The sequence below is a fragment of the Heterodontus francisci genome, chromosome 13 (genome assembly GCF_036365525.1).
Source record: "Heterodontus francisci isolate sHetFra1 chromosome 13, sHetFra1.hap1, whole genome shotgun sequence".
NCBI classification, from domain to species: Eukaryota; Metazoa; Chordata; class Chondrichthyes; order Heterodontiformes; family Heterodontidae; genus Heterodontus; species Heterodontus francisci.
The window spans coordinates 9,380,393-9,402,458 of NC_090383.1; the positions used below are offsets into that span (position 1 = coordinate 9,380,393).

A 22,066-nucleotide genomic window follows, 5' to 3' on the forward strand; every position below is an offset into this window, starting at 1 on the left:
CCTCCATATCCCAGCATTTTCTCCAGTGCTAATGTTTCCTGAAACCTTTCCTTCCCTCTTACACCCCCAGGTTCTGCAACCTTTGTAATCTTACCCAGTGTTTCCAGATCTTGAGACCCCTCCCTCCAAGGTTGACTCACTTGACTGAATTTGGTATTTCCCCCAAAACTTCCAGACCCTGAGTGTCCCAAAGTACTGCCAAATCCTAGGGATTGTCCAGTAAATCAAACACCACATTTCATCTCCAGTGCCAGAAACCCAAGATGACAGATGGTTAAAATACTAATGGGCTAGGCATTCAAGTGGTTTACCCAAGATTGTAAACAGTAAATAATTCATTAGCCTGTCACAATAATAGATCAACAGCTCGCAAACATTACGTTGCAAGGTCCCTGGTGCTGGGCACTTGGCAGGGGTTGTCTTCCCCACAGGGTGTGAATGCGAGGAAATGAACAAAAAACGACAGACGCACTCTGACAGATTTTTAAACCGAATACAGTACGGGCTGACTTTTGTTCGGCTCAGAGAGATAGAATGCAGGAGGCTTGTTAAAAGCTACTTTAAGTTAAGCAAGTAGGACCACTTCCACTGGGAATCATCGCATATTTTTTATTATTTCATAAAGATAAGTGCACAAATTGAACTCTGAGTCCGATTGTTGCAGCTTAACGATTTATATCTGACCTCAGCTTACCAGGTTTTCTCAGCCTACCTTAGAAAAGATTGGACAGGCACATATACCCAGTTCATATCACAAGGGGATACTATTGTTATAACCTTGTCACTTACACTGTTACATAGTTAGATATTGGCCAGTGCAGGAACACCAATAAATGCAAGGCACACGGAACACATACAGCAGTGACTAGCACCACTGTAGCCGAGACCCAAACTTGTAGCAATTAGATGCGTAGGAGAAAAAAAAGATTTGCATTTATATAGCGCTTTTCGTGACCATAGGACGCCCCAAAGTGTTTTGCAGACAATGTAGTACTTTTGAATGTAGTCACTGTTGTAATACAAGCAACACAGCAGCCAGTTTGTACACAGCACGTTCCCACAAACAACAATGTGTTAATGACCAGATAATCAGTGTTTATGATGTTGATTGAGAGATAAATATTGATCAGGACACTGAGGATAACTCCCCTGCTCTTGTTTGAAATAGTGAGGCAGCATACAGGAATAACCACTGAGGTGCATTTTTTATGAAAAAAATAACAGAATCAAAGAATTAAATCACCAGAACACAGTTAAAATTCTCACAAAGCTGGATAGTAAACTTTTACTTCAGTTACTGTAAATTTTCATGACAAAATCAAAGCTGACCGCCTTTCCCAAATTCAAAATATGCGCTCCTGTCTCATGAGGCTTTGCCAGGAACACTAATTTGTGCAGTACATAGATAGTACCCTATTATTATCAAACAGTGTGTCTTTGTCATGGAATTTTAATAATGTTTCCTGCCACAATAACTGAAGATTTTTGGCCCTCATCTATTTCTCATCTTCTGGCAGCTGTTTGAAAGTTTGTCTTTCTTTTCCACTTGCTTTGCTTTCCTGCTGTGCCTCTTCGGTACTCTCACATTTGATTGGATAAAAGGTCAGTGCTGCAGTCCCACAGAATCACAAGGCCGATTCCTGCCTTCCTGCTACGTATTTTATCAAGCACCGACTATATTGGGCAAAACATCTTAACACCAATGCACATATTATAAATGGTAGGGGCAGTATAATGTTCCTATCCTGATAAAGTAATGCCTCATCTGAATTGCAGTGAGCAGTGTCACTGGAAAATTGTTAGTCAACACATTAAAAATTATGTACATGCACATATTTGTTTATTGCACTTCAAACATGATACAGAAATTCAGTGTCACACCTGCTTTTGATTTGTTGAAATTTTAAATGAAAGAGCAAGACGTCAGAGCTCTAATTATTAACGGTGAGGAAAATGTATCAATTTAACAAAAGAAACAGAGTCAAATGGCTCCAAATATTCTTTTCAAACCTTTTTGGATCACCATTTTATTTGTTTATTGCTAGTGATTGTATACGTTAAATGAAAAATACCTCTGCCACGTTTGAGGTAAATTTGGAGGTATAAATAATGAACTTTGAGTATTTTATTGAGTAATTTTGTTTGTTTATGGAAATTTATGTTCATGTTGATAACTTCATTAGTGGTGCAATCCTGGTACATTTGACAAACACACCTCAAGAACATGCACACCCTCATCCTGTGATGTCCTGTCCATTAATTTTGGGTATTATTCTCTCGGGTCTCTGTCACCCACAAGGGAGTCAATCCTTGTTCCCCACAATAATCCCAGCTCCCAGTGCTCCAAAACCACCACCTGACTTCTGCTAGATTTGAATCTCTCTTCAGATCTCCTCTCCTTCCTAATTTTCCATATCCCCTTTTTCAGTGCTCACAAACTCCTAAACCACATTCCCAGTGCTACTCAATCCCATAAGCACCCTCCACGCTGATAAGTCAGTGTTCCTCAGTGATACCATTTTGCATAGTAACCCTGTTCTCAGAAAACCTCTGATTCAGTGTGTAACTCCTTAGGAGATCTGCACGCGTGATGTGTGTATATCTTTATCGCACTTTGTGTAAAGCTAACAAATTCTAATGAAACATTCTTTCAAAAAAAAATGGAGAGAGAGCTTTGAATTGACCTCAGGATGTGCCTATTTGCAGTGATTAAACTGTTGTATAGCTTTAAGGCAGGGGGCCAGGTTAAGCATAACCCTTTTTAAGGACAAAATAACACATTGTGTAATTCCATAATCTAATAATCTTGTATTTATAAAACATCATAGGTATTCTGCTTACTGCTAAATTGTCAGACTGATTGTAATACTGGATGAGCAGAAATTCCCTCCAGCTAATCGTTGGGGTCACTGAAGCCTTTACGCTGACTTTTCCCAGCTGCCATGGAGACTGGGTTGGATGCGGGCAGGTGGGGGGACTGGGAAAAGAAGGGGGAGTTGCATCGGGGATGCTCCCTGATTAATTCCCGCCTCCAGTGACCTTTCCAAGCGACGGGTGGGTGGGGGTGGGGGGGGTGTGCGAGATTGGGAACCGGGATGGCTGCCTGCTGCATGGAGGTGAGCAGCCAATCAGGGCAATTAAGGCCCTACTTGGGGGCCATTTTGCGACAGTGGCGGCATTTTCCAGCCATCAGAGCAGCCCCACTGATGTATATGTAGCCCACCAGCTGGATCAAGGTGGCCTCCTAGTGGCAGACCAGGGGGCCATCGGAGACAGAGGCTCCATGCCCGAATGACAGGGCCGGAGGATGAAAGGTTGTAGCTGTGCCAGTACTAGTCCAGTGGAGGGGTTTCCCCTCTCCTCTGATGGCCTTACCGGCTTCGGGCCTCTTTATTTGTGGACGTCAGTGCAAGCAACCGAGGGCATCACCATATCGCAGTCACCTGCCTGCTTCGGAGGGGCTACCAGCCCGACTTTGCTGCGGCCCCTCTGAGTATGCAGCCTCAGGAACCCCACCCACCCCGCAAGGCGGAGGCGGCCAATTGGAAGACGCCTCCCAGAATGATGTGCTAACAAATGCACTGATGAGATGGGCGGGCTCAGGATCAGCATACAGGCCCGACGTCAGGATTCGAACACCCACTGGAAAATCCAGACCATTGTCTTGGGTGCCTACCACAAACTCCGTTCCCGAGACACCAACTCCATCTCCCTGGTAACAGTCTGAAGCTGAACCAGACTGTTGGCAACCTTCGTGTCATATTTGACCCGAAATGAGCTTCTGATAAATTCGTGCCATGACTCTTCTTCTTTGGCCTCCTTATCTCGAGAGACAATGGGTAAGTGCCTGGAGGTGGTCAGTGGTTTGTGGAGCCGCGCCTTGAGTGGCTATAAAGGCCAATTCTAGAGTGACAGGCTCTTCCACAGGTGCTGCAGAAAAATTTGTTTGTCGGGGCTGTTGCACAGTTGGCTCTCCCCTTGCGTTTCTGTCTTTTGTCCTGCCAACTGCTAAGTCTCTTCGACTCGCCACACTTTAGCCCCGCCTTTATGGCTGCCCGCCAGCTCTGGTGAACGCTGGCAACTGACTCCCATGACTTGTGATCAATGTCACAGGACTTCATGTCGCGTTTGCAGACGTCTTTAAAGCGGAGACATGGACGGCCGGTGGGTCTGATACCAGTGGCGAGCTCACTGTACAATGTGTCTTTGGGGATCCTGCCATCTTCCATGCGGCTCACATGGCCAAGCCGTCTCAAGCGCCACTGACTCAGTAGTGTCTATAAGCTGTGGATGTTGGCCGCCTCGAGGACTTCTGTGTTGGAGATACGGTCCTGCCACCTGATGCCAAGTATTCTCCGGAGGCAGTGAAGATGGAAAGAATTGAGACGTCGCTCTTGGCTGACATACATTGTCCAGGCCTTACTGCCATAGAGCAAGGTACTGAGGACACAGGCTTGATACACTCTGACTTTTGTGTTCCGTGTCAGTGCGGCATTTTCCCACTCTCTCTTGGCCAGTCTGGACAGAGCAGTGGAAGCCTTTCCCATGCGCTTGTTGATTTCTGCATCGAGAGACAGGTTACTGGTGATAGTTGAGCCTAGGCAGGTGAACTCTTGAACCACTTCCAGAGCGTGGTCGCCAATACTGATGGATGGAGCATTTCTGACGTCCTGTCCCATGATCGTTTTCTTGAGGCTGATGGTTAGGCCAAATTCGTTGCAGGCAAACCTGTCGATGAGACTCTGCAGACACTCTTCAGTGTGAGATGTTAAAGCAGCATCGTCAGCAAAGAGGAGTTCCCTGATGAGGACTTTCCGTACTTTGGACTTCGCTCTTAGATGGGCAAGGTTGAACAACCTGCCATCTGATCTTGTGTGGAGGAAAATTCCTTCTTCTGAAGACTTGAACGCATGTGAGAGCAGCAGGGAGAAGAAAATCCCAAAAAGTGTGGGTGCGAGAACACAGCCCTGTTTCACGCCACTCAGGATAGGAAAGGGGTCTGATGAGGTGCCACCATGTTGAATTGTGCCTTTCATATTGTCATGGAATGAGGTGATGATACTTAGTAGCTTTGGTGGGCATCCAATCTTTTCTAGTAGTCTGAAGGGACCACGTCTGCTGACGAGGTCAAAGGCTTTGGTGAGATCAATGAAAGCAATGTAGAGGGGCATCTGTTGTTCGCGGCATTTCTCCTGTATCTGACGAAGGGAGAACTGCATGTCAACGGTCGATCTCTCTGCACGAAAGCCACACTGTGCCTCATGGTAGATGCGACTCGAGCAAAGACTTTCCCCACTATGCTGAGCAGGGAGATTCCACGTTAGTTGTTGCAGTCACCGCGGTCATCTTTGTTTTTATAGAGGGTGATGATATTGGCATCGCGCATGGCCTAAGGTGCTGCTCCCTCATCCGAGCACAGGCAAAGCAGTTCATGGAGTGCTGAGAGTAAAGCAGGCTTGGCACTCTTGATTATTTCAGGGGTAATGCTGTCCTTCCCAGGGGCTTTTCCGCTGGCTAGAGAATCAATGGCATCACTGAGTTCCGATTTTGTTGGCTGTACGTCCAGCTCATCCATGACTGGTAGAGGCTGGGCTGCATTGAGGGCAGTCTCAGTGACAACATTCTCCCTGGAGTACAGTTCTAGGTAGTGCTCAACCCAGCGGTCCATTTGCTTGCGTTGGTCAGTGATTATGTCCCCTGATTTAGATTTGTGGGGGGCGATCTTCTTGATGGTTGGCCCAAAAGCTCTCTTAATGCCATCATACATTCCTCTGATGTTTCTGGTGTCTGAGGCCAGCTGAATATGACTGCATAGGTGTTGCCAGTAGTCATTTGCGCAGCGCCTGGCTGTTCTTTGTGCCTAGACCCGAAATGAGCTTCTGATAACAAATTCGTGCCATGACTAAGAATGCTTATTTCTATCTCCGTAACACTGCCTGACTCTACCCCTGCCTCAGCTCATCTTCTCCTAAGCCCCTCATCCATGGCTTTGTTATCTTTAAATTTAACTATTCCAACGCTGTCTGGCAAACCTCTTCCTTCCACCCTCCATAAACTTGAGTTCATCCAGAACTCTGTTGCCCATGTCCTAGTCCTGTTCTCCCATGGCCTCTGTGCACGCTGACCGACATTGGCTCTTGATTGAGCAATGCCTTTAAGGTTTTCATGCTTGTTTTCAAACCCCTCCATGGCCTTGCCCTCCCTATCTCTCTAACCTCCTCCAGCCCCACAACCCTCCGAGATATCTGCTCCTCCAATTCTGGCCACTTATGCATCCCCAATTTAAATGCTCTACTGTCAACAGCTGTGCCTTCTGCTGCCAAGGCCCTAAGCTCTGAAATTCCCTCTCTAAACCTCTCCCCCTCTCTACCCTTCTCTCTTTCTTTAAGATGTTCCTTCAGACCTATCTCTCTGACCAAGTTTTTGGTCATCCAACCAAATATCTCTTTATGTGGCTCCATGTCAAATTTTGTTTGATAACACTCCTGTGGGACATTTTACTATGTTTAAAGGCACTATGTAAATGAAATAGTTGTAACTGAGAGTACAGTCAGAATAGATGTACTGGTGTCATGTTGGACACTCACAGTCAGCAAAAAGGGCATAGCTTTTTGTCCTGTCAGTCTAGTGTGTGTTCAGTACAAGATTTTGGAGGTGGAAAGAGAGTCCTAACTTGCTATGCTAAGATAATACCAAAGCTGTACATATAACAAGATGTTGAAATGAAATATCTGAAAAGCACATGCATTTTCCACATTAAAAGTCCATGTGGGAAATTTGCTGATGGAATTCAAAGTTAATGATATTGGTGGCTCCACAAAAATGAGGTGATTGTGGTAGGGCCAATTGAGAATGAGACTGGAATCAGTAAACTGCTGTTAAATTTGTCATTTTCTCAGTATTACATCAACGTAACATTTTGTTTTCATTAGCCCTTGCAATAAGTATTTAGGTTTCTGTAACAGTTAATTTGCCTTAATTACAGCTTAAAATTCTCAAGAGATCATGACATATTCTTCCATTTCAAAACATATCAAGTAACATACTTTACCAAATATTTAATATGGTGCAAAGACATTCTGTAAATTGCATAATGATTTGGGGATGATGGTTAGAAATATTCTATCAGTGGGTTTAATTGGTATTTCAGGAAGAAAAAATTTCACCCAGAACTTACACTCAAAGACCCACAAGATCAAGCCTGAAAATTACATTGGTCGAAATAAGAGCTGAATTTGCCACTTTAATGCACTTATTAAAATTTACTGTATTAATCACTGAAGCAAGGCACATAATGGAAACACAGGTTTTCAACGTTGTAATTCGTTGTCACTGGATCAGAATCCTGGAACTCCATCCCCAACAGCTCTGTGGGTGTACCTGCACGAAATGGACTGCAGCGGTTCAAGAAGGCTGCTCACCACCGCCTTCTCGAGGGGAATTAGGGATGGGCAACAAAAGTTGGCCTTGCCAGTGATGCCCACGTTCCATGAAACAAAAAAAAATTAAAATCCTGGTGGATCAGTTCATGAAACGAAAGCATACCTTTCCCTGCATTAAAACAATGACTACATTTCACAAGCACTTTGAGATGTCACGAAAGGTGACATAAAAATTCAGGAAGTCTATTTTGATGATACATGAACTTGATGCAATGGATCTTCGTGCCCCTAGCCAATCTGTTCCAGTACAGCTATGACACTGGCTTCTACCTGACAATGTGGAAAATTTCCCAGGTATATGCTGCCCACAAAAAGCAGGACAAATCCAATCCAGCCAATTACCACTCCATCAGTCTACTCTCAATCATCAGCAAAATTCTCCAGTTGGAGTCATACTTAGCACAAAGGAAGATGGCTGTGGTTGTTGGAGGCCAATCATCTCAGCCCCAGGACATTGCTGCAGGAGTTCTTCAGGCATAGTGTCCTAGGTCCAACCATCTTCACCAGCTTCATCAGTGACATTCCCTTCCATCATCAAGTCAGAGGAGGGGATGTTCACCAATGATTGCACAGTGTTTAGTACCATTCACAACTCCTCAGATACTGAAGCAGTCCGTGTCCGCATGCAGCAAGATCTGGACAATGTTCAGTCTTGGGCTGATAAGTAACAAGTAACATTCCAATCATGTCATACAAGTGCCAGGCAATGACCATCTTCAACAAGAAAGAATCTAACCATCTGTCCTTGACATTCAACAGCATTGCTGAATCCTTCAACATCAACTTCCTGGGGGGTACCATTGAGCAGAAACATAACTGGAGCAGCCATATAAATACTGTGGCTACAAGAGCAGGTCAGAGACTGGGAATTCTGGGGTGAGTAACTCACCTCCTGACTCCCCAAAGTTTGTCCACCATCTACAAGACACACATTAGGAGTGTGATGGAATACTGTCCACTGGACTGGTTGAGTGCAGCTCCAACAACACTCAAGGAGCTCTACACCATCCAGAACAAAGCAGCCCACTTGATCAACATTCACTCCCTCCAACTTGGTGCACAGTGGCAGCAGTGAGTATCATCTACAAGATGCACTGTAGCAACTTGTCAAGGCTCCTTCGACAGCACCTTCCAAACCCCCTGCTACCACCTAGAAGGACAAGGGCAGCAGACATGTGGGAACACCACCATCTGCAACTTCCCCCTCCAAGCCACACACCATCCTGACTTGGAACTAGATCACCATTCCTTCACTGTTGCTGGGTCAAAATTCTGGAACTCCCTTCCTAGCAGCACTGTGGGTGTACCTACACCACACAGACGGCAGCGGTTCAAGAGGGCGCCTCAGCACCACCTTCTTAAAGGTAATTAGGGATGGGTAAAGAATGCTGGCCTTGCCAGCGATGATCACGTTCCATGAAAGAATTTTTAAAACTTTTACATTTGTGTGAAGTTCTCTGGTACTGTACTTGTGTGAAGATGAACTATCACTACTTTGCTGCTTGTGGGCAACACAGTGGCGCAGTGATTAGCACTGCAGCCTCACAGCTCCAGCGACCCGGGTTCAATTCCGGGTACTGCCTGTGCGGAGTTTGCAAGTTCTCCCTGTGTCTGCGTGGGTATCCTCCGGGTGCTCCGGTTTCCTCCCACATGCCAAAGACTTGCAGGTTGATAGGTAAATTAGCCATTAGAAATTGCCCCTAGTATAGGTAGGTGGTAGGGGAATATAGGGACAGGTGGGGATGTGGTAGGAATATGGGAATTAGTGTAGGATTAGTATAAATGGGTGGTTGATGGTCGGCACAGACTCGGTGGGCCGAAGGGCCTGTTTCAGTGCTGTATCTCTAAACTAAACTACTGTGCTGGGGCTGAACAAACCAAGCGAAATACAGGAAGGACCAGAATTTAGGGAAACAATGGTAATTTTTGTCATCTTTATTAGAAAGTTTTAAAAAAATCTTAAGTATTCCTCAAATATTGTTTAAATCCTAAACATGCGAGTACTAAATTTCTGTGTTCCCTCTTTTATTTATTTATTATTTATTTAGAGATACAGCACTGAAACAGGCCCTTCGGCCCATTGAGTCTGTGCCGACCAAGAACCACCCATTTATACTTCTTCTTTGGCCTCCTTATCTCGAGAGACAATGGATACGCGCCTGGAGGTGGTCAGTGGTGTGTGGAGCAGCGCCTGGAGTGGCTATAAAGGCCAATTCTAGAGTGACACGATCTTCCACAGGTGCTGCAGAGAAATTTGTTTGTCGGGGCTGTTACACAGTTGGCTCTCCCCTTGCGCCTCTGTCTTTTTTCCTGCCAACTACTAAGTCTCTTCGACTCGCCACATTTTAGCCCCGTCTTTATGGCTGCCCGCCAGCTCTGGCGTACGCTGGCAACTGACTCCCACGACTTGTGATCAATGTCACAGGATTTCATGTCGCATTTGCAGACGTCTTTAAAGCGGAGACATGGACGGCCGGTGGGTCTGATACCAGTGGCGAGCTCGCTGTACAATGTGTCTTTGGGGATCCTGCCATCTTCCATATGGCTCACATGGCCAAGCCATCTCAAGCGCCGCTGACTCAGTAGTGTGTACAAGCTGGGGATGTTGGCTGCCTCGAGGACTTCTGTGTTGGAGATACGGTCCTGCCACCTGATGCCAAGTATTCTCCGGAGGCAGCGAAGATGGAATGAATTGAGACGTCGCTCTTGGCTGACCTACGTTGTCCAGGCCTCGCTGCCATAGGGCAAGGTACTGAGGACACAGGCTTGATACACTCGGACTTTTGTGTTCCGTGTCAGTGCGGCATTTTCCCACACTCTCTTGGCCAGTCTGGACATAGCAGTGGAAGCCTTTCCCATGCGCTTGTTGATTTCTGCATCTAGAGACAGGTTACTGGTGATAGTTGAGCCTAGGTAGGTGAACTCTTGAACCACTTCCAGAGCGTGGTCGCCAATATTGATGGATGGAGAATTTCTGACGTCCTGCCCCATGATGTTTGTTTTCTTGAGGCTGATGGTTAGGCCAAATTCATTGCAGGCAGCCGCAAACCTGTCAATGAGACTCTGCAGACACTCTTCAGTGTGAGATGTTAAAGCAGCATCGTCAGCAAAGAGGAGTTCCCTGATGAGGACTTTCCATACTTTGGACTTCGCTCTTAGACGGGCAAGGTTGAACAACCTGCCACCTGATCTTGTGTGGAGGAAAATTCCTTCTTCTGAAGACTTGAACGCATGTGAGAGCAGCAGGGAGAAGAAAATCCCAAAAAGTGTGGGTGTGAGAACACAGCCCTGTTTCATGCCACTCAGGATAGGAAAGGGCTCTGATGAGGAGCCACCATGTTGAATTGTGCCTTTCATATTGTCATGGAATGAGGTGATGATACTTAGTAGCTTTGGTGGGCATCCAATCTTTTCTAGTAGTCTGAAGAGACCACGTCTGCTGACGAGGTCAAAGGCTTTGGTGAGATCAATGAAAGCAATGTAGAGGGGCATCTGTTGTTCACGCCATTTATACTAACCCTACAGTCATCCCATATTCTCTACCACCTACCTACACTAGGGGCAATTTACAATGGCCAATTTACCTATCACCTGCAAGTCTTTGGCTGTGTGAGGAAACTGGAACACCTGGCGAAAACCCACGTGGTCACAGGGAGAACTTGCAAACTCCACACAGGCAGTACCCAGAATCGAACCCGGGTCCCTGGATCTGTGAGGCTGCGGTGCTAACCACTGAGCCACTGTGCCGTCATGGTTCATTTTTTCCTATCCACCTTTCTAGATTTTTGAGTTTCCATAATTCGCACCATTCTTCACTGGGCAGGCAAGTTACATGCACTTGATATTCAGCAAATGCTGCTGCTTTGGATGTGGAGAACTTTTGGAAATACAGCAGGCTGGCTTATCCTTCAATTCTGGGATTTTCACTCTGACCTACCTCGAATCAGGAATTTGCCATTTAGGAATTACACACAGTTCTTTTGAAATTGTGATTAGTATCCCTGTTACGACCAGGTGAGAAAGAGATCTCTGGTTCCCTTTCAGCCTTCCCCTGGTCTTACTGTAACAGGGTTTTATTTTTAAAAACAGTGTTTTTAGCTCCCCTTTGATGAATCCTTATTCACCGCTTTCCAATTATAAGGCAAAGAAACCAGCAGAAACACACAGGTTTTCTTGGGTTTAAAGAAGAAGGATTGAAATTTATTAAATTTAAACTCTAATTCGGTTAATGCCTACGAATACAGGATGGGCCCACGCAAGCATGCATACACAATAAACGCAGATTGGGACAGAAAAGAGCAGAAGAAAAATAGTGTAAAGGTTTGAGGTAATATCTGAAGAGTAGTTGTTACGGTTCTTCAAGCTCACTAGAGTCCTTGATTGTAGGTAGATTTTGCATTTCGTTGGGGCCCAGTATTCTTCTTAAACCTTGTTCACTGTAGGAGACTATTCTGTCTTTGGGTTCATCTGTGTTCAGTGGGTTTTGGAGTTCCGTGAGAAAGAGATGGGAGCAGACAGACAAGAGAGAAGGTCTGCTTCAGTCCTGGAGCAGTCTGCTTTCTGCCAGCTCTCAGTTTAAAACTCAATTCAAAAAATAAACCTAGACTGCCAAACAAGTTAGTCATGTGACAAACTCTGTTAGTATGCAAAGCTGTCTTTCCAGCCGGGGGCCTGGCAACCCCTTGTCACAGGCCTTCTCTTCTTCCCAGCAACAATTTGAAATTTAGTGTCCAAGTGGCAAAATTAATGTGTCTCATTCTTGGCAGATGGGGGCCTGCATGACAGTCCCATACAGAGAAGTTCTATGTTTGCTCGCCATGTTGTATAGTAAATTTCTCCACGAGAGAAGCTGACTGGACTATTCATAGAGAAACTAGCAATGAGTTGTGGTTCATTTGCAAGCCAGCATATTTGTCACAGCTTGGTATTGGCAGATTATGGGCTGTGTTTTTTTTCCCTGGTTCGGGGGGTGCAGAGAATTGGAGTGGCAGTGGCCCGCCATGGAACCCGATGCCGGGCTTGATCTTCCTGGCGGCGGGGAAGCTCCGTGGCAGCCCCTCTGAGGGGGTACCCTGGTTTAAATATTTAAATTAGATGTTTGCATTAACTGAAATCTAATCCACAGCGATCTTACCTTCAGTTCTTGATCTTCAGCACAGTGAGTGGCACTCACCCACCTTCACTTTCCCCTGCAGGGAAATCTGGCAACACCGAGGTGGGGAAAGGGTCTACTCTGCACTTTGTTGAGCTGTCTGCAGGGCTGGCAGCTTTTGAAAATGGTGCCAGCACCTGCTACTGCATTGGCGATGCCCATGGATGGTGTTGCCAGTGCCGTCCCCACCACATGATTGGGGGGGGGGTGGGGGCAGCCGCCGTGGATATGGAAAATGGCCCCCGCTGCGTAATCACATTGGTGCGGGTCCCGTGGGGAACGGCCACCATTTTCCACGAGCAGCAGCGGAACTACAAATTCCAGCCCTATATTTCTAGTATCAGTAATACTTTTTCAACTGGAAAAAGTTAAATATTTTTGTAGTCAAAGAAAATCGATTGAAGTTGATTTACATCATTGTCATTCTGAGACTGTACAAATTGAAATGTTGTCCTTCTTTTCACTCGGCTTTCCAAACACATGCTTTAATATTCAGTACTATGAAAATATCAAAGAATAATTCGTTAAAACGAACTCCAGGAATACAGAAACATAAAATGCTAAGTATTTATCATAGGATGTATGCTTCTGTCCCTCCCTCTCCCCCACCAAAAAAAGTGTCCTGTTAAAGAGGAACATGTATGATGGAAACACTAATCTTTCTGGCATCTACTTGGCGTGGAACTACAAGTAAATGATCTTTCATAGTATTGTTTTCCTTAATCCATGTAGCTGAATGATCTGCCAGTACAGAATTCTACTTCACTTACTCTGCACCTGCCTAATGCTTAATTCCCAGCCACAGTATCGCATCATACTGCAGAGCCTGGGGAAATCCGGGAGAGAATCGCTTGAGAGGGGAAAGTTAATTATTCCAATTTAAACAGGCTCGTCTCAGTTGCTGTCTTGTTTATAATCACGTACTTTAAATAAATTCAAAATAAAACAAAAACATTGACATCACGATTTATGAAGAAACCATGACAGTATGGTGCTTTGAATGACCTCCTGTGAACTGCTTCTCACACATTGGTTTGATGCAGTCAGCCAACACATCAGCTGGTTTGGTAGTAGATTCATTTGCATCCATGACTCTCAGTTAAGGGCATTGCACTAATTACGTGGATTTTTTTTTAAAAAAGGACATAAACAGATGTTTGTTGTGTGTCTCCTCTATCTTATTTGGTTCTCTTGTTAATACCTCCTGACTAATGCTGCATCTGAACCTTTCATTTCGCTGAGGGATTGCGTGAATCTGCTGTCTGGAAATGTCCATCATTGCTGTAGTGTTGCCAAAGAGAGCAGCTTTGACTGTGAGGAAGATACTGTGTTCACTGGTAAATACGGTGCATAGATCATCAAGATAAATGGCAGGCAACATATTCTGTTTCACACTGTCTCATATGTGGAATTCCTGATTATTGTTTTTTTGCAGATGAGCTGCAGTGTAGGGGAGCTGCATAGGTTCTTTTGCTGATAATCTGATTTCCACCATTATTGGGGTAAGTATTTTATACAGGGGAAAAAAAATCATGAAAAATTTAAATAATTTATGCTTAGCTGTAATATTTGCAGATAAAACAGTATTTTACCTGGGGTATTCTGTCCTTTGATACTGATTTATTATGTATTTCCCAATGGTTTCTGTGTCAGTGCAATATTTGTTGAGTATTTTAATGATTTGACTCAGTCGTGTTTCTTGAACACTAATGGAAAACACACTTTAGACTGTGGAGATAGGGTAATATAAAAAAAATACAGGAGATTTATGTTGTCTAGGAAATGTGCATGCATAGTATAATAGATTTTAGCCCGTGTTTTCTTCAGCTTTCACTCCTTGATAGATACAGTATATTTACTTATATTAGCATTATGAACCTAATCATGGCTTTTGGATTGTGGAAAGGAGTTTGTTGGCAGGATATAAATTAAAATGTTAGCTTGGCTAATGCTTCCAAAACCAGATTTAGTCAGTTTTAATTTACACTTCTCACATTTGTATGATTTATACAATTTTAAAAACGCAGTGGGGGTTAATATTTCTAGTGAGGCGTACATTCACAGTGAAGTAATACATCAATGTTACCTTTGTTAATGCAAGTATACACATAACACATACATATACATACTCACAGACAAAACAAAACCAGAAAATAAATTATTGTTTCCTTTGGGAAATGTACTACAGCAGACAGCTCTGTAAGATGTTGCAGCAAATACAATAGAACCTTGTAGCTTCCCCATGAGTATTGCCAGCGATATGACTCACAGCCAGCTTGAGAATGTATGTGATGACAGTACTATAAAAGAGGACTTTATCAAATTCGTTAGCACAGTGGCCTTTTAACCATATTTACCAGAGTAAGCCTATCTGCATTGCAACTCCTGTATGATGGTCTCCATCAAAACTGGTTTGTTGGGACTGTTAATAGCACAAGCTCTGGACAGTGCTCTGTTCAGGTCCTTGCCAGTATTCATTTAATCTCAATCTCCGGTGTCTGCATTAGGAAATAGAAAATTTGCGATTATATAAAAGTTCTTGCAATCCTCATGTTGTTCAGTGGGTTGTTGCCACCCTCTTGTGTGCTCACCACCCCCTTATATTGTCACCTACCAACATCTCATGTTTTCACTGTTTCTTATTACCACCCCCTTATATTGCTCTGTATGTCATCCTACCACTTTCCTGTGGTGTTCAGCTTCTCATCCCTCGTGCTTTATACAGCAACTGAGATCTATAGTGCAAAGATCTAATAGATTACTGAAGTGAGTTACATTGCAACTTCAGTTGAGCTAAAAAGCAAACCAGTCAGTCACAATCTTGTGGTTAATCCGTATCTCTAGCTGTAACATTTTATTTCTCTTTTTCTTAAACTGTACAGGCTTACAGGTTTCTTTGAGCACCTCCCAGCTTATGTTATTGGTTGCTTAAATCTTCCTGCTAAAATGTAGTCCATTGTGCTTGCAAGTGCAATATAAACGTATCCATGGAATATTTCTGACTGATCAGAAATGTGTCCATCAACGATGCATTGTCTTTTGTCAGATGTTTTTTGTTTAAAGAACTTAGAATGTTTGAGGGATGTTGATCATTGTAACTATTCAAAAGGTTCATGCAGAAAATTCCAGAAAACCGATCCATGTGTGTCTGGGGCCTGAAAATTGTGCGTTTTCTTTGGGGCTGGGCTAAGAGAGAATGGGCGAGGGTCAAAGCAGACCTGAGAATTGCACACACTTAGTTCTCCCAGTGAGAAAATCTACCAATCACAAACCAGTGGGCAGATCACAAGCCACCAAACTATACAGAAAAATCAAATTGCTCACTTTTATTTAAAAGTTAGCAACCAAAAACTAGCAACTGCTATAAAATGTACGGATCTAATTGTTCAGAAAGTTTTTTTTTTCACGATTTCTTGCAGTGGCCATGTTGTTTCCTCAAAGAACCACATGCTTTAAAAAAAAAACTAGCAGAATGACGACACAGAATAATATAATTTTCAAAACATATATTATGCAAATATGGTGCAATATATAATATATATGATGCAAATCCTGTTGTAAACCCAATAACTTTTCCCTCCGAGTCACATCCCTTCTCAGGGGCCTGGGCCTAAAGGCCTGCACCCGACCCGAATCCGACAGGACCCGACGACATGTGTCGGGTTCGGGTCGGGTGGGGTTTCACTTCTGGGTCTGGTATTCGGGCTTGGGTCGGGCGGGGTCGGACACGCTCTATCACAGGTAAGTGGCTCCAATGTTAATTTAATTTTTGGACTAGAAAGGTGGTTTTGTTACAGTTATTTTAAGCTTGTGCAGATCAGCAGTAAGTGAAAAACGGAAGGTAAGTTAACTGATGGGTGGGTCAGGTTGGGTGCAGGAAAAAATGGAAGGGTCGGGTCAGGCTCAGGTCAGATGTGGTTCTGTCTGGCTCGGGTCGAGTTTTTTTTTGCAGACCCGAGCAGACCTTTACCTGGGCCTTTAATTTTGCCCATTTTAATGAACCTTCCTTAGTACAACTGGGTCGTCCTCCCCAATATCTTGTGTGCCACTTCACGCATATCAATTCATCTCCCTTCCCCCACACAAGAAATGTGGCCATGTTTTAATCTTGTGATTTCCCATCCATTCCCTTTCACTTTCCTTTCACTGCTACCTTGGAATTTACTGTACTCTGATATGGCACCTGTATTGTCTTTCTGGTCGCCACAACTATGGTTCTGGACCCGTCCTGGACTTCCTCCTCTATTCAGGGAGCATGGTCGTTTCCTAAATCATCGTCACACCTTAGAGCTTCACAGTTTTCATCTTCCCCACCCCCTCAGTATTCCAAGCCCCCCTATTCTCACCTCACTGCTCTCAGGCTCCATATTTTGCTCTCAGTTCTCCCAGTCCTCATCATCTGCTCATTCATGCTCCCAGTCTGCACCACCTCCCCTTCAGTATTCCCAGAGTTCTAGACTCCATATCCTCCCGCAGTGTTGACCTTAAGAAAGGTAAGAGAAATTGAATTGATCAGTGAAAGAACATTTTTATGGGAGCAACATAGAAAGTGTGATATCTGGAGAAAGACAAAAGATGGCAAACAAACTGAACAACAGGGACACAAAAAGAATTGGGAATGGGAAAGAAGCAGTGACACTTATAGCAAGAGAATTTTTTTTCTATGAACATTGCCATAGGAGATCAATTATCTGTCACTATACAATACAGTATCCTCTGACACACCGTAATAACTGCTGGTGCCCGACGAGTATTTTTTTTGAAGGAAGTCGAATTGACAAACATTTCACATTCCACCAAAAACTTCCATCTCCCTTCATTCATTTCTTCTTGTGAATAGTTTTGCGGCGTTTTTTTTTGTGTGGGAGAATTACAGAGTTGTAAACAAAGACGATATTCACCAACTGGTAGGCATCTTTTAAAATATTATATTAGCAGTACCAGATTATGCTTGCAGTCATGCTGAATTCTTGCAGAGAGTTTGATGTGACGTGTGCTTCTTGGAGGTGTTAAGCGTGATGTGCTAATTTTCTTAGATTTGCCATGATTCACTGGCACTGTAATTTTGTTGTAGGAAATCATAGTGATTCACTGATACTTTTATTTCCTCCTAATTTGCTGTACTATTCCCATTTCTTGTAGACACTCGTCACATTTCTGCTCAACTTGCTGTCAGAAAAGAATTCTAATGTGTTAATCTACCTTGTCTTTTAATGAGTATGCATTGTCCATGTGGTTTTCATAGAAAGCAGCAAAAGATTTTCTGCAGTTGTATAGAAATCTTGCCGCTGGTATGTATGTTGCGGCATCATGTCATGAAAGGAGAGAGCTGGTCTTCAAATATTGTAAGTTGAAGGATCGCATACACTGTGACAGACATGTGCTCAACCCGCAACCCATCCAGTGTGTCTGCAGCTAGGTTGTGTTACTAGCATTCATGTGCAAGCACCTTTGAAGCTGTAAGTTTTAAATTGTAACTTGAATATATCCTGCTGAAGTATGTATGGCAAGCAATCATAGAACTACGGCTGTGTGTGAGGAATTGGGCATGAGCCAGCAAAAAAATGGTAGAGCTTGTTGGAGATGTGTACTTGGGGCATATACCTGATAAACGATACTATTGGGTTGGCTTAACTTGTCAGCTACCTTAAGGTGGACCATTTTTCCCAACACGTGTTCCCAGGTTATGTGGAAGGTGCCACATGCTGTCAGGCCTTCGTTTGTAAGGGTTATCCTGAATTCAGAAGGCCAGCTGTGTTCAGGCGAGCCAATTTCGGTAAGGGGGTCTCAAACAGACATTAGGCCACCTATTTCCTAATGTAAAGGGCCAGACTGCTGTTTCAAATGCTGGTCCTGGTGCCTGTACTGGAGCCTTTACCTATATGACAGGCTTCTGATATGGAATGTACACACTACACACCATATTGGACATGGCATCCACAAATTTCTAGACCTATCTCCTTCATGAAGTCAACAACAGTTGGCATTTATACAGCCCCTTTAATGTAATAAGATTTTCCACGGCGCTTCACAGGACAAAATACAATACCAAGCCACATAAGGAGATATTAAGACAAATGTGGTCGAGAGGTAGGTTTTAAGGAATGGTCTTAAAGGAGGAGAGAGAGAGATGTAAAGATTTATGGAGGAAATTCCAGAACTTAGGGCTTTGTCAGCTGAAGGCATAGCCACTAATGGTGGAGCGATTAAAATCGGAGATGCTGAAGGATTTGAGAAGTACTGAGATCTCAGAGGGTTGTAGGGCTAGAGAAGGTTACAGAGATAAGGAAGGGCAAGGCCATGGAGAGAATTGAAAACCAGAATGGGAATTTTAAAATTGAGGCATTGCTGGGCGGGAGCTAGTGTAGGTCAACGAGCACAGGATGGGTGAACGGGACTTGGTGTGAGTTCATAACAGGGACATGCTGTAGAAAATGTGGGTTTGTGACTTGTGGCTGAGCAATTTTAGTTTCAAACATAGATCTTCTATTAAGAAGCGAGCTATAAAAAGGCTACAAAAAGATGGAATCCTATAACATTAAAAAAAAGGTCATTCGGCCCATAAAGATATTTTTAAAGGCCAAGTAAACCAAAGTAAGCCATCACATTTTGTCATTATTTTTCAAGGTCACATAATGCAAATCAATTTTTGATATGTTTTCACTTTAAAATCCAATTGTTTTAATAAACAATGCTATAATTTGAATAATATAGATTCACTTTTTAACATGGGTAGGAAAGAAGTTGTGAATTCATTTAGGTCTTAAAATGAGCCTGCATCTCCTCAGGATGTAACCCTGTTGACCTGATAGTATACATCTCTGCATATAACTGTCTAATCTGTGGGTGGTTTGAAGTAATTCCAAATTCCCCAACATTGAAGAGTTGAAATGTTTTTGCTACTTGCCTAATGCCAGACTGTTCCAAAATTATAGTATAAAATTTAAACTATTCTTTGAGTTGTGTTATGGATCAGTATTTTACCGCACATATATAGTTATATGCAGGGACAGATAATGCGCTGGATTTTATGCAGGAGGCGGCGGGGCTCCCGGAGCCAGGCCGATAAAACGGGGGGAACTCCACCTCTGCATTTTTTCTGACCCCCACCCCAGAGCGCTCCTCCGCTCCTTTGGGGTCAAAGTTTAAGGAGGTGGGATCCCCATTCGTTTAAAGACTTAGTGGCTGGATCCCCGTCCCTATTAAGAGCTGCCGGCCAATCATAAGGCCAGCAGCTCAACAGTATCGGCAGTGCCACTGCAAGCGGTGGCCACTGTCGGTACTGCAGAAGCCTTGGATTCAGGCCCAGTGCTGGAACCCCTGAATAGAGGTAGGTGAGGCGGGGCCGGTCGGTAGGCCCGGGTGAAGGGAAGTGGACGTTCAGTCCAGGGGGAGGGGGTGACCCATGGGTTAGGTGGTTCCCAGGGGCGTCTTCGGTGGGCCACGAATTGCCCACAAAGAGGGACTTCCCCCCCCCCCCCTCCCAATCCAAAGCCCACAGGGAGATCCCAGTGGCGGTGGGGAGGCCTTTAATTGGCTGTCAATAGGCCACTTAAGGGCCTCAATTGGCCTCTGGGCGGGAAGGCCATCATCGGCCTATCCTGTCACTGGGAAGGTTGGGTCTAAACTAAGCTGGAAGGGCACAACTATCCTGGCTGCGAGGTTTGCTAGCGTCACTCGGGAGGGTTTAAACTAGTGTGGCAGGGGGGTGGGAACCAGAGCAGTAGGACAGCAAGTGAAATAAATAGTAAATAAGGCGGGTAAGATTAAGAGGACGAGCAGGCAGGGAGATGGTGTGGAGAACAGCGGGACTGGTGGTCTGAAGTGCATTTGTTTCAATGCAAGAAGTATAACAGGTAAGGCAGATGAATTTAGAGCTTGGATTAGTACTTGGAACTATGATGTTGCTATTACAGAGACTTGGTTGAGGGAAGGAAAGGATTGGCAGCTAAATGTTCCAGGATTTAGAAGCTTCAGGTGGGATAGAGGGGGATGTAAAAGGGGTGGGGGAGTTGCATTACTGGTAAAGGAGAATATCACAGCTGTACTGCGGGAGGACACCTCGGAGGGGTGATGCAGCGAGGCAATATGGGTGGACCTCGGGAATAGGAAGGGTGCAGTCACGATGTTGGGGGTTTACTATAGGCCTCCCAACAGCCAGCGGGAGGTAGAGGAGCAGATATGTAGACCGATTTTGGAAAGATGTAAAGGTAACAGGGTTGTAGTGGTGGGTGATTTTAACTTCCCCTATATTGACTGGGACTCACTTAGTGCTAGGGGCTAGGATGGGGCAGAATTTGTAAGGAGCATCCAGGAGGGCTTCTTGAAACAGTATGTAGATAGTCCAACTAGGGATGGGGCCATACTGGACCTGGTATTGGGGAATGAGCCCGGCCAGGTGGTCGAAGTTTCAGTACGGGAGCATTTCGGGAAAAGTGACCATAATTCCATAAGTTTTAAGATACTTGTGGATAAGGATAAGAGTAGTCCTCGGGTGAAGGTGCTAAATTGGGGGAAGGTTAATTATAACAATATTAGGCAGGAACTGAAGAATTTAGATTAGGGGCGGCTGTTTGAGGGTAAATCAATATCTGACATGTGGGAATCTTTCAAACGTCAGTTGATTAGAATCCAGGACCAGCATGTTCCTGTGAGGAAGAAGGATAAGTTTGGCAAATTTCGGGAACCTTGGGTAACGCGGGATATTGTGAGCCTCGTCAAAAAGAAAAAGGAAGCATTCGTAAGGGCTGGAAGGCTAGGAACAGACGAATCCCTTGAATATAAAGACAGTAGGAAGGAACTTAAGCAAGGAATCAGGAGGGCTAAAAGGGGTTATGAGAAGTCATTGGCAAACAGGATTATGGAAAATCCCAAGGCTTTTTATACATATATAAAGAGCAAGAGGGTAACCAGGGAAAGGGTTGGCCCACTCAAGGACAGAGAAGGGAATCTATGTGTGGAGCCAGAGGAAATGGGCGAGGTACTAAATGAGTACTTTGCATCAGTATTCACAAAGGAGAAGGACTTGGTGGATGATGAGCCTAGGGAAGGGAGTGTAGATAGTCTCAGTCATCTCATTATCATAAAGGAGGAGGTGTTGGGTGTCATGCAAAGCATTAAGGTAGATAAGTCCCCAGGGCCTGATGGGATCTACCCCAGAATACTGAAGGAGGCAAGGGAAGAAATTGCTGGGGCCTTGACAGAAATCTTTGCATCCTCATTGGCTACAGGTGAGGTCCCAGAGGACTGGAGAATAGCCAATGTTGTTCCTTTGTGTAAGAAGGGTAGCAAGAATAATCCAGGAAATTATAGGCCGGTGAGCCTTACGTCAGTGGTAGGGAAATTATTAGAGAGGATTCTTTGGGACAGGATTTACTCCCATTTGGAAACAAATGGATTTATTAGCGAGAGGCAGCATGGTTTTGTGAAGGGGAGGTCGTGTCTCACTAATTTGATTGAGTTTTTTGAGGAA

At 44.3% G+C, this 22,066-nt stretch overlaps 1 protein-coding gene across 4 annotated transcripts in view; it reads left to right on the forward strand.

The window, feature by feature from the left end:
* Positions 1-22,066, forward strand: part of pak5 (p21 protein (Cdc42/Rac)-activated kinase 5) — a 225,675-nt gene that overhangs the window by 73,800 nt on the left and 129,809 nt on the right. Inside the window, exon 1 of one of the 4 annotated variants that reach the window (XM_068044338.1) lies at positions 14,042-14,096. The exons of the other annotated variants lie outside the window; for them this stretch is intronic. The gene's annotated coding sequence lies outside the window, so the exon portion shown is untranslated. Of the gene's footprint in view, positions 1-14,041; positions 14,097-22,066 lie in introns of those variants that run through there. 4 annotated transcript variants of the gene reach the window in all.